Below are 16,631 nucleotides of genomic sequence, written 5' to 3' on the forward strand. Positions count from 1 at the left end.
AACCTACTACTGGTCTTCCAGGAAATGATCAAAGCGTAGACTGTTTGAGACATTACTCCCAAGGAGGAAAATGCGCATGATGACTGTTGTATTCAATCTCGAGTCAATTTCTGTGTTTCATCAACACTTTGATGGTCCATAGATTACAGAATGCCTCCAGATATGCATCGGAAACTACTACTTGTCCTCCAGGGAACGATCAAAACGTAGACTGTTTGAGACATTACTCCCATGGAGGAAAGTGCGCATGGTGACTGTTGTATTCAATCCCGCGGCAATTTCTGTGTTTCATCTACACTTTGAAGGTCCACACATTACAGAATGACACCAGATGTGCATCGGAACCTACTACTGGGCTTCCAGGGAATAATCAAAGAGTAGACTGTTTGAGACATTACTCCCATGGAGGAAAATGCGAATGATGTCTGTTGTATTCAATCCCGATGCAATTTCTGCGTTTCATCAACATTCTGATAGTCCACAGATTAAAGCATGACACCAGATGTGCATCGGAAACTACTACTTGTCATCCAGGGAACGATCAAAATGTAGACTGTTTGAGACATTACTCCAATGGAGGAAAGTGCGCATGGTGACTGTTGTATTCATTCCCGATGCAATTTCTTAGTTTCATCCACACTCTGATACACCACAGATTACAGAATGCCTCCAGATGTGTATCGGAAACTACTACTGGTCTTCCAGGGAACGATCAAAGCGTAGACTGTTTGAGACATTACTCCAATGGAGGAAAGTGCGCATGGTGACTGTTGCATTCAATCCCGATACAATTTCTGTGTTTCATCAACACTTTGAAGGTCCACAGATTACAGAATGCCTCCAGATGTGCATCGGAAACTACTACTGGTCTTGCAGGGAACGATCAAAGCTTACACTGTTTGAGACATTACTCCCATGGAGGAAACTGCGCACTTAAGTTTTTCATCAACACTTTGAAGGTCCACAGATTACAGAATGCCTCCAGATATGCATCGGAAACTACAACTGGTTTTGCAGGGAACGATCAAATCGTAGACTGTTTGAGACATTACTCCCATGGAGGAAAGTGCGCATGGTGACTGTTCTACTCAATCCCGATACAATTTCTGTTTTTCATCAACACTCTGATTGTCCACACATTACAGAATGACACCAGATGTGCACCGGAACCTACTACTGGTCTTCCATGGAATGATCAAAGAGCAGACTGTTTGAGACATTACTCCCATGGAGGAAAATGCGCATGATGACTGTTGTATTCAATCCCGATGCAATTTCTGTGTTTCATCAACACCCTGATAGTCCACAGATTAAAGCATGACACCAGATGTGCATCGGAAACTACTACTTGTCCTCCAGGGAGCGATCAAAACGTAGACTGTTTGAGACATTACTCCCATGGAGGAAAGTGCGCATGGTGACTGTTGTATTCAATTCCGATGCAATTTCTGTGTTTCATCAACACTTTGAAGGTCCACAGATTACAGAATGCCTCCAGATGTGCATCGTAAACTACTACTGGTCTTGCAGGGAACGATCAAGGCGTAGACTGTTTGAGACATTACTCCCATGGAGGAAAGTGCGCACTTCAGTGTTTCATCAACACTTTGAAGGTCCACAGATTACAGAATGCCTCCAGATGTGCATCGGAAACTACTACCGGTCCTCCAGGAAACGATCAAAGCGTAGACTGAATGAGACATTACTCCCATTTAGGAATGTGCGCATGGTGACTGTTGTATTCAATCCCGCGGCAATTTCTGTGTTTCATCTACACTTTGAACGTCCACAGATTACAAAATGCCAGATGTGCATCGCAAACTACTACTGGTCTTGTAGGGAACGATCAAAGCGTAGACTGTTTGAGACATTACTCCCATGGAGGAAAGTGCGCATGGTGAGTGTTGTATTCTATCCTGAAGCAATTTCTGTGTTTCATCAACACTTTGAAGGTCCACAGATTACAGAGTTCCTCCAGATGTGCATCGGAAACTACTACTGGTCTTGCAGGGAACGATTAAAGCGTAGACAGTATGAGACATTACTCCCATGGAGGAAAGTGCGCATGGTGACTGTTGGATTCAATCCCGATGCAATTTCTGTGTGTCAATAACACTCTGATAGTCCACGCATTACAGAATGCCCCCAGATGTGCATCGGAAACTACTACTAATCTCCCAGGGATCGATCAAAGCGTAAATTGTTTGAGACATTACTCCCATTGAGGAAAGTGAGCATGGTGACTGTTGCATTCAATCCCGATGCAATTTCTGTGTTTCATCAACACTTTGAAGGTTCACAGATTACAGAATGCCTCCAGATGTGCATCGGAAACTACTACTGGTCTTGCAGGGAACGATCAAGGCGTAGACTGTTTGAGACATTACTCCCATGGAGGAAAGTGCGCACTTCAGTGTTTCATCAACACTTTGAAGGTCCACAGATTACAGAATGCCTCCAGATGTGCATCGGAAACTACTACAGGTCGTGCCGGGAACGATCAAAGCGTAGACAGATTGAGACATTACTCCCATGGAGGAAAGTGCGCATGGTGACTGTTGGATTCAATCCCGATGCAAATTCTGTGTGTCAATAACACTCTGATAGTCCACACATTACAGAATGACACCAGATGTGCATCGGAACCTACTACTGGTCTTCCAGGAAATGATCAAAGCGTAGACTGTTTGAGACATTACTGCCATGGAGGAAAATGCGCATGATGACTGTTGTATTCAATCCCGAGGCAATATCTGTGTTTCATCAACACTTTGATGGTCCATAGATTACAGAATACCTCCAGATATGCATCGGAAACTACTACTTGTCCTCCAGGGAACGATCAAATCGTAGACTGTTTGAGACATTACTCCCATGGAGGAAAGTGCGCATGGTGACTGTTGTATTCAATCCCGCTGCAATTTCTGTGTTTCATCTACACTTTGAAGGTCCACACATTACAGAATGACACCAGATGTGCATCGGAACCTACTACTGTGCTTCCAGGGAATAATCAAAGAGTAGACTGTTTGAGACATCACTCCTATGGAGGAAAATGTGAATGATGACTGTTGTATTCTATCCCGATGCAATTTCTGTGTTTCATCAACACTCTGATAGTCCACAGATTACAGAATGCCTCCAGATGTGCATCGGAAACTACTACTGGTCTTCCAGGGACGATCAAAGCGTAGACTGTTTGAGACATTACTCCCATGGAGGAATGTGTGCATAGTGACTGTTGTATTCAATCCCGATGCAATTTCTATGTTTCATCAATACTTTGAAGGTCCACAGATTACAGAATGCCTCCAGATGTGCATCGGAAACTACTACTGGTCTTGCAGGGAATGATCAAAGCGTAAATTGTTTGAGACATTACTCCCATGGAGGAAAGTGCGCATGGTGACTGTTGTATTCAATCCCAATGCAATTTCTGTGTTTCATCAACACTCTGATAGTCCACAGATTACAGAATGCCTCCAGATGTGCATCAGAAACTACTACTGGTCTTCCAGGGAACGATTAAAGCGTAGACTGTTTGAGACATTACTCCCATGGAGGAAAGTGCGCATGGTGACTGTAGCATTCAATCCCGATGCAATTTCTGTGTTTCATCAACACTTTGAAGGTCTACAGATTACAGAATGCCTCCAGATTTGCATCGGAAACTACAACTGGTATTGCAGGGAACGATCAAAGCTTAGACTGTTTGAGACATTACTCCCATGGAGGAAAGTGCGCACTTAAGTGTTTCATCAACACTTTGAAGGTCCACAGATTAAAGAATGCCTCCAGATATGCATCGGAAACTACAACTGGTTTTGCAGGGAACGATCAAATCGTAGACTGTTTGAGACATTACTCTCATGGAGGAAAGTGCGCATGGTGACTGTTCTATTCAATCCCGATACAATTTCTGTATTTCATCAACACTCTGATTGTCCACACATTACAGAATGACACCAGATGTGCATCGGAACCTACTACTGGTCTTCCAGGGAATGATCAAAGAGTAGACTGTTTGAGACATTACCCCCATGGAGGAATGTGCGCATGGTGACTGTTGTATTCAATCCCGCGGCAATTTCTGTGTTTCATCTACACTTTGAAGATCCACAGATTACAAAATGCCAGATGTGCATCGGAAACTACTACTGGTCTTGTAGGGAACGATCAAAGCGTAGACTGTTTGAGACATTACTCCCATGGAGGAATGTGCGCATGGTGAGTGTTGTATTCTATCCTAATGCAATTTCTGTGTTTCATCAACACTTTGAAGGTCCACAGATTACAGAATGCCTCAGGATGTGCATCGGAAACTACTACTGGTCTTGCAGGGAACGATCAAAGCGTAGACAGTTTGAGACATTACTCCCATGGAGGAAAGTGCGCATGTTGTCTGTTGTATTCAATCCCTCCGCAATTTCTGTGTTTCATCAACACTCTGATAGTCCACGCATTACAGAATGCCTCCAGATGTGCATCGGAAACTACTACTGGTCTTGCAGGGAACGATCATCAAAGCGTAGACAGTTTGAGACATTACTCCCATGGAGGAAAGTGCGCATGGTGACTGTTGTATTCAATCCCGCGGCAATTTCTGTGTTTCATCTACACTTTGAAGGTCCACACATTACAGAATGACACCAGATGTGCATCGGAACCTACTACTGGTCTTCCAGGGAATAATCAAAGAGTAGACTGTTTGAGACATTACTCCCATGGAGGAAAATGCGAATGATGACTGTTGTATTCAATCCCGATGCAATTTCTGTGTTTCATCAACACTCTGATAGTCCACAGAATACAGAATGCCTCCAGATGTGCATCGGAAACTACTACTGGTCATCCAGGGAACGATCAAATCGTAGACTGTTTGAGACATTACTCCCATGGAGGAAAGTTCGCATGGTGACTGTTGCATTCAATCCCGATGCAATTTCTGTGTTTTATCAACACTTTGAAGGTCCACAGATTACAGAATGCCTCCAGATGTGATCGGAAACTACTACTTGTCTTGCAGGGAATGATCAAAGCGTAGACTGTTTGAGACATTACTCCCATGGAGGAAAGTGCGCACTTAAGTGTTTCATCAACACTTTGAAGGTCCACAGATTACAGAATGCCTCCTGATATTCATCGGAAACTACAACTGGTTTTGCAGGGAACGATCAAATCGTAGACTGTTTGAGACATTACTCCCATGGAGGAAAGTGCGCATGGTGACTGTTCTATTCAATCCCGATACAATTTCTGTTTTTCATCAACACTCTGATAGTCCACAGATTAAAGCATGACACCAGATGTGCATCGGAAACTACTACTTGTCCTCCAGGGAACATTCAAAAAGTAGACTGTTTGAGACATTACTCCCATGGAGGAAAGTGCGCATGGTGACTGTTGTATTCAATCCCTCTGCAATTTCTGTGTTTCATCGACACTTTGATATTCCACGCATTACAGAATGCCCCCAGATGTGCATCGGAAACTACTACTGGTCTTCCAGGTATCGATCAAAGCGTAAATTGTTTGAGACATTACTCCCATGGAGGAAAGTGCGCATGGTGACTGTTGCATTCAATCTCGACGCAATTTCTGTGTTTCATCAACACTTTGAAGGTCCACAGATTACAGAATGCCTCCAGATGTACATCGGAAACTACTACTGTTCTTGCAGGGAACGATCAAAGCGTAGACTGTTTGAGACATTTCTCCCATGGAGGAAAGTGCGCATGGTGACTGTTGTATTCAATCCCGATGCAATTTCTGTGTTTCATCAACACTTTGAAGGTCCACAGATTACAGAATGCCACCAGATGTGCATCGGAAACTACTACCTGTCCTCCAGGAAACGATCAAAGCGTAGACTGTATGAGACATTTCTCCCATGGAGGAAAATGCGCATGATGACTGTTGTATTCAATCCCGATGCAATTTCTGTGTTTCATCAACACTCTGATAGTCCACAGATTAAAGCATGACACCAGATGTGCATCGGAATCTATTACTTGTCCTCCAGGAAACGATGAAAACGTAGACTGAATGAGACATTACTCCCACGGAGGAAAGTGCGCATGGTGACTGTTGTATCCAATACCGCGGCAATTTCTGTGTTTCATCTACACTTTGAAGGTCCACAGATTACAAAATGCCAGATGTGCATCGGAAACTACTACCTGTCCTCCAGGAAACGATCAAAGCGTAGACTGTATGAGACATTTCTCCCATGGAGGAAAATGCGCATGATGACTGTTGTATTCAATCCCGATGCAATTTCTGCGTTTCATCAACATTCTGATAGTCCACAGATTAAAGCATGACACCAGATGTGCATCGGAAACTACTACTTGTCATCCAGGGAACGATCAAAATGTAGACTGTTTGAGACATTACTCCAATGGAGGAAAGTGCGCATGGTGACTGTTGTATTCATTCCCGATGCAATTTCTTAGTTTCATCCACACTCTGATACACCACAGATTACAGAATGCCTCCAGATGTGTATCGGAAACTACTACTGGTCTTCCAGGGAACGATCAAAGCGTAGACTGTTTGAGACATTACTCCAATGGAGGAAAGTGCGCATGGTGACTGTTGCATTCAATCCCGATACAATTTCTGTGTTTCATCAACACTTTGAAGGTCCACAGATTACAGAATGCCTCCAGATGTGCATCGGAAACTACTACTGGTCTTGCAGGGAACGATCAAAGCTTACACTGTTTGAGACATTACTCCCATGGAGGAAACTGCGCACTTAAGTTTTTCATCAACACTTTGAAGGTCCACAGATTACAGAATGCCTCCAGATATGCATCGGAAACTACAACTGGTTTTGCAGGGAACGATCAAATCGTAGACTGTTTGAGACATTACTCCCATGGAGGAAAGTGCGCATGGTGACTGTTCTACTCAATCCCGATACAATTTCTGTTTTTCATCAACACTCTGATTGTCCACACATTACAGAATGACACCAGATGTGCACCGGAACCTACTACTGGTCTTCCATGGAATGATCAAAGAGCAGACTGTTTGAGACATTACTCCCATGGAGGAAAATGCGCATGATGACTGTTGTATTCAATCCCGATGCAATTTCTGTGTTTCATCAACACCCTGATAGTCCACAGATTAAAGCATGACACCAGATGTGCATCGGAAACTACTACTTGTCCTCCAGGGAGCGATCAAAACGTAGACTGTTTGAGACATTACTCCCATGGAGGAAAGTGCGCATGGTGACTGTTGTATTCAATTCCGATGCAATTTCTGTGTTTCATCAACACTTTGAAGGTCCACAGATTACAGAATGCCTCCAGATGTGCATCGTAAACTACTACTGGTCTTGCAGGGAACGATCAAGGCGTAGACTGTTTGAGACATTACTCCCATGGAGGAAAGTGCGCACTTCAGTGTTTCATCAACACTTTGAAGGTCCACAGATTACAGAATGCCTCCAGATGTGCATCGGAAACTACTACCGGTCCTCCAGGAAACGATCAAAGCGTAGACTGAATGAGACATTACTCCCATTTAGGAATGTGCGCATGGTGACTGTTGTATTCAATCCCGCGGCAATTTCTGTGTTTCATCTACACTTTGAACGTCCACAGATTACAAAATGCCAGATGTGCATCGCAAACTACTACTGGTCTTGTAGGGAACGATCAAAGCGTAGACTGTTTGAGACATTACTCCCATGGAGGAAAGTGCGCATGGTGAGTGTTGTATTCTATCCTGAAGCAATTTCTGTGTTTCATCAACACTTTGAAGGTCCACAGATTACAGAGTTCCTCCAGATGTGCATCGGAAACTACTACTGGTCTTGCAGGGAACGATTAAAGCGTAGACAGTATGAGACATTACTCCCATGGAGGAAAGTGCGCATGGTGACTGTTGGATTCAATCCCGATGCAATTTCTGTGTGTCAATAACACTCTGATAGTCCACGCATTACAGAATGCCCCCAGATGTGCATCGGAAACTACTACTAATCTCCCAGGGATCGATCAAAGCGTAAATTGTTTGAGACATTACTCCCATTGAGGAAAGTGAGCATGGTGACTGTTGCATTCAATCCCGATGCAATTTCTGTGTTTCATCTACACTTTGAAGGTCCACACATTACAGAATGACACCAGATGTGCATCGGAACCTACTACTGGTCTTCCAGGGAATAATCAAAGAGTAGACTGTTTGAGACATTACTCCCATGGAGGAAAATGCGAATGATGACTGTTGTATTCAATCCCGATGCAATTTCTGTGTTTCATCAACACTCTGATAGTCCACAGAATACAGAATGCCTCCAGATGTGCATCGGAAACTACTACTGGTCATCCAGGGAACGATCAAATCGTAGACTGTTTGAGACATTACTCCCATGGAGGAAAGTTCGCATGGTGACTGTTGCATTCAATCCCGATGCAATTTCTGTGTTTTATCAACACTTTGAAGGTCCACAGATTACAGAATGCCTCCAGATGTGATCGGAAACTACTACTTGTCTTGCAGGGAATGATCAAAGCGTAGACTGTTTGAGACATTACTCCCATGGAGGAAAGTGCGCACTTAAGTGTTTCATCAACACTTTGAAGGTCCACAGATTACAGAATGCCTCCTGATATTCATCGGAAACTACAACTGGTTTTGCAGGGAACGATCAAATCGTAGACTGTTTGAGACATTACTCCCATGGAGGAAAGTGCGCATGGTGACTGTTCTATTCAATCCCGATACAATTTCTGTTTTTCATCAACACTCTGATAGTCCACAGATTAAAGCATGACACCAGATGTGCATCGGAAACTACTACTTGTCCTCCAGGGAACATTCAAAAAGTAGACTGTTTGAGACATTACTCCCATGGAGGAAAGTGCGCATGGTGACTGTTGTATTCAATCCCTCTGCAATTTCTGTGTTTCATCGACACTTTGATATTCCACGCATTACAGAATGCCCCCAGATGTGCATCGGAAACTACTACTGGTCTTCCAGGTATCGATCAAAGCGTAAATTGTTTGAGACATTACTCCCATGGAGGAAAGTGCGCATGGTGACTGTTGCATTCAATCTCGACGCAATTTCTGTGTTTCATCAACACTTTGAAGGTCCACAGATTACAGAATGCCTCCAGATGTACATCGGAAACTACTACTGTTCTTGCAGGGAACGATCAAAGCGTAGACTGTTTGAGACATTTCTCCCATGGAGGAAAGTGCGCATGGTGACTGTTGTATTCAATCCCGATGCAATTTCTGTGTTTCATCAACACTTTGAAGGTCCACAGATTACAGAATGCCACCAGATGTGCATCGGAAACTACTACCTGTCCTCCAGGAAACGATCAAAGCGTAGACTGTATGAGACATTTCTCCCATGGAGGAAAATGCGCATGATGACTGTTGTATTCAATCCCGATGCAATTTCTGTGTTTCATCAACACTCTGATAGTCCACAGATTAAAGCATGACACCAGATGTGCATCGGAATCTATTACTTGTCCTCCAGGAAACGATGAAAACGTAGACTGAATGAGACATTACTCCCACGGAGGAAAGTGCGCATGGTGACTGTTGTATCCAATACCGCGGCAATTTCTGTGTTTCATCTACACTTTGAAGGTCCACAGATTACAAAATGCCAGATGTGCATCGGAAACTACTACCTGTCCTCCAGGAAACGATCAAAGCGTAGACTGTATGAGACATTTCTCCCATGGAGGAAAATGCGCATGATGACTGTTGTATTCAATCCCGATGCAATTTCTGCGTTTCATCAACATTCTGATAGTCCACAGATTAAAGCATGACACCAGATGTGCATCGGAAACTACTACTTGTCATCCAGGGAACGATCAAAATGTAGACTGTTTGAGACATTACTCCAATGGAGGAAAGTGCGCATGGTGACTGTTGTATTCATTCCCGATGCAATTTCTTAGTTTCATCCACACTCTGATACACCACAGATTACAGAATGCCTCCAGATGTGTATCGGAAACTACTACTGGTCTTCCAGGGAACGATCAAAGCGTAGACTGTTTGAGACATTACTCCAATGGAGGAAAGTGCGCATGGTGACTGTTGCATTCAATCCCGATACAATTTCTGTGTTTCATCAACACTTTGAAGGTCCACAGATTACAGAATGCCTCCAGATGTGCATCGGAAACTACTACTGGTCTTGCAGGGAACGATCAAAGCTTACACTGTTTGAGACATTACTCCCATGGAGGAAACTGCGCACTTAAGTTTTTCATCAACACTTTGAAGGTCCACAGATTACAGAATGCCTCCAGATATGCATCGGAAACTACAACTGGTTTTGCAGGGAACGATCAAATCGTAGACTGTTTGAGACATTACTCCCATGGAGGAAAGTGCGCATGGTGACTGTTCTACTCAATCCCGATACAATTTCTGTTTTTCATCAACACTCTGATTGTCCACACATTACAGAATGACACCAGATGTGCACCGGAACCTACTACTGGTCTTCCATGGAATGATCAAAGAGCAGACTGTTTGAGACATTACTCCCATGGAGGAAAATGCGCATGATGACTGTTGTATTCAATCCCGATGCAATTTCTGTGTTTCATCAACACCCTGATAGTCCACAGATTAAAGCATGACACCAGATGTGCATCGGAAACTACTACTTGTCCTCCAGGGAGCGATCAAAACGTAGACTGTTTGAGACATTACTCCCATGGAGGAAAGTGCGCATGGTGACTGTTGTATTCAATTCCGATGCAATTTCTGTGTTTCATCAACACTTTGAAGGTCCACAGATTACAGAATGCCTCCAGATGTGCATCGTAAACTACTACTGGTCTTGCAGGGAACGATCAAGGCGTAGACTGTTTGAGACATTACTCCCATGGAGGAAAGTGCGCACTTCAGTGTTTCATCAACACTTTGAAGGTCCACAGATTACAGAATGCCTCCAGATGTGCATCGGAAACTACTACCGGTCCTCCAGGAAACGATCAAAGCGTAGACTGAATGAGACATTACTCCCATTTAGGAATGTGCGCATGGTGACTGTTGTATTCAATCCCGCGGCAATTTCTGTGTTTCATCTACACTTTGAACGTCCACAGATTACAAAATGCCAGATGTGCATCGCAAACTACTACTGGTCTTGTAGGGAACGATCAAAGCGTAGACTGTTTGAGACATTACTCCCATGGAGGAAAGTGCGCATGGTGAGTGTTGTATTCTATCCTGAAGCAATTTCTGTGTTTCATCAACACTTTGAAGGTCCACAGATTACAGAGTTCCTCCAGATGTGCATCGGAAACTACTACTGGTCTTGCAGGGAACGATTAAAGCGTAGACAGTATGAGACATTACTCCCATGGAGGAAAGTGCGCATGGTGACTGTTGGATTCAATCCCGATGCAATTTCTGTGTGTCAATAACACTCTGATAGTCCACGCATTACAGAATGCCCCCAGATGTGCATCGGAAACTACTACTAATCTCCCAGGGATCGATCAAAGCGTAAATTGTTTGAGACATTACTCCCATTGAGGAAAGTGAGCATGGTGACTGTTGCATTCAATCCCGATGCAATTTCTGTGTTTCATCAACACTTTGAAGGTCCACAGATTACAGAATGCCTCCAGATGTGCATCGGAAACTACTACTGGTCTTGCAGGGAACGATCAAGGCGTAGACTGTTTGAGACATTACTCCCATGGAGGAAAGTGCGCACTTCAGTGTTTCATCAACACTTTGAAGGTCCACAGATTACAGAATGCCTCCAGATGTGCATCGGAAACTACTACAGGTCGTGCCGGGAACGATCAAAGCGTAGACAGATTGAGACATTACTCCCATGGAGGAAAGTGCGCATGGTGACTGTTGGATTCAATCCCGATGCAAATTCTGTGTGTCAATAACACTCTGATAGTCCACACATTACAGAATGACACCAGATGTGCATCGGAACCTACTACTGGTCTTCCAGGAAATGATCAAAGCGTAGACTGTTTGAGACATTACTGCCATGGAGGAAAATGCGCATGATGACTGTTGTATTCAATCCCGAGGCAATATCTGTGTTTCATCAACACTTTGATGGTCCATAGATTACAGAATACCTCCAGATATGCATCGGAAACTACTACTTGTCCTCCAGGGAACGATCAAATCGTAGACTGTTTGAGACATTACTCCCATGGAGGAAAGTGCGCATGGTGACTGTTGTATTCAATCCCGCTGCAATTTCTGTGTTTCATCTACACTTTGAAGGTCCACACATTACAGAATGACACCAGATGTGCATCGGAACCTACTACTGTGCTTCCAGGGAATAATCAAAGAGTAGACTGTTTGAGACATCACTCCTATGGAGGAAAATGTGAATGATGACTGTTGTATTCTATCCCGATGCAATTTCTGTGTTTCATCAACACTCTGATAGTCCACAGATTACAGAATGCCTCCAGATGTGCATCGGAAACTACTACTGGTCTTCCAGGGACGATCAAAGCGTAGACTGTTTGAGACATTACTCCCATGGAGGAATGTGTGCATAGTGACTGTTGTATTCAATCCCGATGCAATTTCTATGTTTCATCAATACTTTGAAGGTCCACAGATTACAGAATGCCTCCAGATGTGCATCGGAAACTACTACTGGTCTTGCAGGGAATGATCAAAGCGTAAATTGTTTGAGACATTACTCCCATGGAGGAAAGTGCGCATGGTGACTGTTGTATTCAATCCCAATGCAATTTCTGTGTTTCATCAACACTCTGATAGTCCACAGATTACAGAATGCCTCCAGATGTGCATCAGAAACTACTACTGGTCTTCCAGGGAACGATTAAAGCGTAGACTGTTTGAGACATTACTCCCATGGAGGAAAGTGCGCATGGTGACTGTAGCATTCAATCCCGATGCAATTTCTGTGTTTCATCAACACTTTGAAGGTCTACAGATTACAGAATGCCTCCAGATTTGCATCGGAAACTACAACTGGTATTGCAGGGAACGATCAAAGCTTAGACTGTTTGAGACATTACTCCCATGGAGGAAAGTGCGCACTTAAGTGTTTCATCAACACTTTGAAGGTCCACAGATTAAAGAATGCCTCCAGATATGCATCGGAAACTACAACTGGTTTTGCAGGGAACGATCAAATCGTAGACTGTTTGAGACATTACTCTCATGGAGGAAAGTGCGCATGGTGACTGTTCTATTCAATCCCGATACAATTTCTGTATTTCATCAACACTCTGATTGTCCACACATTACAGAATGACACCAGATGTGCATCGGAACCTACTACTGGTCTTCCAGGGAATGATCAAAGAGTAGACTGTTTGAGACATTACCCCCATGGAGGAATGTGCGCATGGTGACTGTTGTATTCAATCCCGCGGCAATTTCTGTGTTTCATCTACACTTTGAAGGTCCACAGATTACAAAATGCCAGATGTGCATCGGAAACTACTACTGGTCTTGTAGGGAACGATCAAAGCGTAGACTGTTTGAGACATTACTCCCATGGAGGAATGTGCGCATGGTGAGTGTTGTATTCTATCCTAATGCAATTTCTGTGTTTCATCAACACTTTGAAGGTCCACAGATTACAGAATGCCTCAGGATGTGCATCGGAAACTACTACTGGTCTTGCAGGGAACGATCAAAGCGTAGACAGTTTGAGACATTACTCCCATGGAGGAAAGTGCGCATGTTGTCTGTTGTATTCAATCCCTCCGCAATTTCTGTGTTTCATCAACACTCTGATAGTCCACGCATTACAGAATGCCTCCAGATGTGCATCGGAAACTACTACTGGTCTTGCAGGGAACGATCATCAAAGCGTAGACAGTTTGAGACATTACTCCCATGGAGGAAAGTGCGCATGGTGACTGTTGTATTCAATCCCGCGGCAATTTCTGTGTTTCATCTACACTTTGAAGGTCCACACATTACAGAATGACACCAGATGTGCATCGGAACCTACTACTGGTCTTCCAGGGAATAATCAAAGAGTAGACTGTTTGAGACATTACTCCCATGGAGGAAAATGCGAATGATGACTGTTGTATTCAATCCCGATGCAATTTCTGTGTTTCATCAACACTCTGATAGTCCACAGAATACAGAATGCCTCCAGATGTGCATCGGAAACTACTACTGGTCATCCAGGGAACGATCAAATCGTAGACTGTTTGAGACATTACTCCCATGGAGGAAAGTTCGCATGGTGACTGTTGCATTCAATCCCGATGCAATTTCTGTGTTTTATCAACACTTTGAAGGTCCACAGATTACAGAATGCCTCCAGATGTGATCGGAAACTACTACTTGTCTTGCAGGGAATGATCAAAGCGTAGACTGTTTGAGACATTACTCCCATGGAGGAAAGTGCGCACTTAAGTGTTTCATCAACACTTTGAAGGTCCACAGATTACAGAATGCCTCCTGATATTCATCGGAAACTACAACTGGTTTTGCAGGGAACGATCAAATCGTAGACTGTTTGAGACATTACTCCCATGGAGGAAAGTGCGCATGGTGACTGTTCTATTCAATCCCGATACAATTTCTGTTTTTCATCAACACTCTGATAGTCCACAGATTAAAGCATGACACCAGATGTGCATCGGAAACTACTACTTGTCCTCCAGGGAACATTCAAAAAGTAGACTGTTTGAGACATTACTCCCATGGAGGAAAGTGCGCATGGTGACTGTTGTATTCAATCCCTCTGCAATTTCTGTGTTTCATCGACACTTTGATATTCCACGCATTACAGAATGCCCCCAGATGTGCATCGGAAACTACTACTGGTCTTCCAGGTATCGATCAAAGCGTAAATTGTTTGAGACATTACTCCCATGGAGGAAAGTGCGCATGGTGACTGTTGCATTCAATCTCGACGCAATTTCTGTGTTTCATCAACACTTTGAAGGTCCACAGATTACAGAATGCCTCCAGATGTACATCGGAAACTACTACTGTTCTTGCAGGGAACGATCAAAGCGTAGACTGTTTGAGACATTTCTCCCATGGAGGAAAGTGCGCATGGTGACTGTTGTATTCAATCCCGATGCAATTTCTGTGTTTCATCAACACTTTGAAGGTCCACAGATTACAGAATGCCACCAGATGTGCATCGGAAACTACTACCTGTCCTCCAGGAAACGATCAAAGCGTAGACTGTATGAGACATTTCTCCCATGGAGGAAAATGCGCATGATGACTGTTGTATTCAATCCCGATGCAATTTCTGTGTTTCATCAACACTCTGATAGTCCACAGATTAAAGCATGACACCAGATGTGCATCGGAATCTATTACTTGTCCTCCAGGAAACGATGAAAACGTAGACTGAATGAGACATTACTCCCACGGAGGAAAGTGCGCATGGTGACTGTTGTATCCAATACCGCGGCAATTTCTGTGTTTCATCTACACTTTGAAGGTCCACAGATTACAAAATGCCAGATGTGCATCGGAAACTACTACTGGTCTTGTAGGGAACGATCAAAGCGTATACTGGTTGAGACATTACTCCCATGGAGGGAAGTGCGCATGGTGAGTGTTGTATTCTATCCTGATGCAATTTCTGTGTTTCATCAACACTCTGATAGTCCACACATTACAGAATGCCCCCAGGCGTGCATCGGAAAATTCTACTGGTCTTCCAGGGAACGATCAAAGCGTAAACTGTTTGAGACATTACTCCCATGGAGGAAAGTGCGCATGGTGACTGTTGTATTCAATCCCGATGCAATTTCTGTGTTTCATCAACACTTTGAAGGTCCACAGATTACAGAATGCCTCCAGATGTGCATCGGAAACTACTACTTGTCCTCCAGGGAACGATAAAGACGTAGACTGTTTGAGACATTACTCCCATGGAGGAAAGTGCGCATGGTGACTGTTGTATTCAATCCCGATGCAATTTCTGTGTTTCATCAACACTTTGAAGGTCCACAGATTACAGAATGCCACCAGATGTGCATCGGAAACTACTACCTGTCCTCCAGGAAACGATCAAAGCGTAGACTGTATGAGACATTACTCCCATGGAGGAAAGTGCGCATGGTGACTGTTGCATTCAAAACCGAGGCAATTTCTGTGTTTCATCAACACTTTGAAGGTCCACAGATTACAAAATGCCAGATGTGCATCGGAAACTACTACTGGTCTTGTAGGGAACGATCAAAGCGTAGACTGTTTGAGACATTACTCCCATGGAGGAAAGGTCGTATGGTGACTGTTGTATTCAATCCCGATGCAATTTCTGTGTCTCATCAACACTCTGATAGTCCACACATTACAGATTGCCCCCAAGATGTGCATCGGAAACTACTACTGGCCTTTCAGTGAGCGATCAAAGCGTAAACTGTTTGAGACATTACTCCCATGGAGGAAAGTGCGCATGTTGAGTGTTGTATTCTATCCTGATGCAATTTCTGTGTTTCATCAACACTCTGATAGTCCACACATTACAGAATGCCCCCAGATGTGCATCGGTAACTTCTACCGGTCTTCCAGGGAACGATCAAAGCGTAGACTGTTTGGGACATTACTCCCATGGAGGGAAATGCGCATGATGACTGTTGTATTCAATCCCGAGGCAACTTCTGTGTT

Source organism: Schistocerca gregaria, unplaced genomic scaffold, assembly GCF_023897955.1.
Source record: "Schistocerca gregaria isolate iqSchGreg1 unplaced genomic scaffold, iqSchGreg1.2 ptg000285l, whole genome shotgun sequence".
NCBI lineage: Eukaryota > Metazoa > Arthropoda > Insecta > Orthoptera > Acrididae > Schistocerca > Schistocerca gregaria.